General features: G+C 32.8%; 1 long non-coding RNA gene across 1 annotated transcript; it reads left to right on the forward strand.

Annotated features, from left to right (window-relative positions):
• The first annotated feature begins 808 nt into the window (after positions 1 to 808).
• LOC145804253 (uncharacterized) lies at positions 809 to 1,616 on the forward strand. Its single transcript, XR_014345883.1, has 3 exons — positions 809 to 935; positions 1,122 to 1,167; positions 1,388 to 1,616. It is a non-coding gene; the product is annotated as an uncharacterized LOC145804253 (long non-coding RNA).
• The last annotated feature ends 250 nt before the right edge of the window (positions 1,617 to 1,866 follow it).

Here is a 1,866-nt window from a genome sequence, read left to right on the forward strand (position 1 = left end):
GGTCTGAGATGGTAGTAAACATGTAAAACTCATCCATTCAAATCCTCTCTGCCCCTAGATCTCACGCTACTGCAATAAGGATTTCAAGAGAGTTACGTGCCCTGTTCTCTGTACACTTTTTGTCTGGCAGTGCTTGAAAGTCAACCCGGTTTTGTATATCCCAGGTACGTGTGGAGATACAAGATTTAATTATTCTTTCTCCAATTTTAATTTCCTTCATATGAGTTGATATTTTAATTTTGCAATTGCAGGTTTAATACCGATTTCTGTCTAGTAGCTGAAATGGAGCTTTGGACTGTTGAAATCTCCAACTATAATTTTCTTCTCTCCAATAGATAATTCTTACATTAGTTTATCCAATTGATTCCAAAATTGTCCTTTAATATATTCCTCCAATCATATTTGGTCGATACTCTCAAAACTGTTGTGCTGGCTGATACCACGATCTAAGACCATTCTTCTAATGAAAACTTTCATGAGATGAGCATATTGCAGTACATGTAGTGCCTTCAAATTATTTGGTTTCCCACTCATTTAAATATTGAAACATAATTTCTTCTTCTTTTATTATTATATTCGATACTCGCTCTTGAATACTTTTGACAAGGAACATGTTCAATCATGAAACACTTTCATGGCTAAGATCAGTCCAACTGTTTGTCCAAGCAAGTGAATGATAGATTTGTCGCAGAGGTTACACCATTGTCACCCTCTGGTACTATTCTCATACTGTATGTTGCTTTTTGTTTCTTTGTACTTTAGTTTTACCATTAGTTTTTCACTTTTGGTAAAGTATGGCATTCTTTCAGGAACTGCAAGATATTCAGAGTTGCATACAACTGAACTGCCCATAGAATTCCATGAGGAAGAAATAAGGATTAGGTATGCCAAGTCTGGATCAATAAGAAAACAAAGGAGAAGTATCTACGAGAGAGGTTTGCATTTATGTTGGCTTAAATTTAGTTTATTGATTAATTGTTTTAATGGCTACCAATATATTGTTACAAGAAAGCTAAGGGAGAAGTATCGTTTCTAGCATTTGAATATCTAATGATTATGACATGGATGGTTCCTTATTTTATTTAATTGCGCCTTTTGATCATATTTATTCTATGTCTTAGGTATATGGCATATATTATGGACACTAATGAAGAGGAGAGAGTTAAGGTATTTTTCGTGTGTCTAGTTTGGGTCACTTGTTCTCAAAGGAAAAGGAAAAACCAAAAAGGGTCAATTTACTTGCAATGTCTCTCAATGCATAGCTTTGATCTAAGAAATGTAATTGCTATTTACATTTTAGTTCTTTCTAGAGCATCCTCTTCAAATATAAATCCTAGTTTATTTTAGTTCTTATCATTGATTAGTTTCTATTTCTTTTCTTCCTCAGGTACACCTTATTCTGAAAGAACTAGCGAGGAAATCACTATCAGCAACACAGGTAAACAATCTTCAATTTTTTTTCCCCCAGTGAGATGGATCATCTTTGGTTAGTAATATTTCTTTGCAAAATAATTTAAATAATTTACTACATAACCTCAACATGTTTATATTTCTACACATTTGGAAGTATTCAAGTTGTTTGGCGCATCTGACATGCATTCTTTAGTTAGTTTGAAATATTCATGTAAACTTACCAATAACTTTAGCAAATTCCCTGCTCTTAAAAAATGTAAATAAAAAATGAGTTTCTTAATTAGGTGAATGATCCTTGTATATTTAAAAAGTTGAGAATGTGACAATGTGAACTGGTGTTTCTTTAAAATGTAGAAGTGTATAATCTTCTAATCATTATCTTATTGTGCAGGTCCTTCAAAAATATGTGAAGAATTGGATATCAATTCCTGTACCATTTCAGGAAAAGTGATG

Source organism: Camellia sinensis, chromosome 12 (assembly GCF_055761805.1).
Source record: "Camellia sinensis isolate YWXY chromosome 12, ASM5576180v1, whole genome shotgun sequence".
In the NCBI taxonomy this organism is placed as follows: domain Eukaryota; kingdom Viridiplantae; phylum Streptophyta; class Magnoliopsida; order Ericales; family Theaceae; genus Camellia; species Camellia sinensis.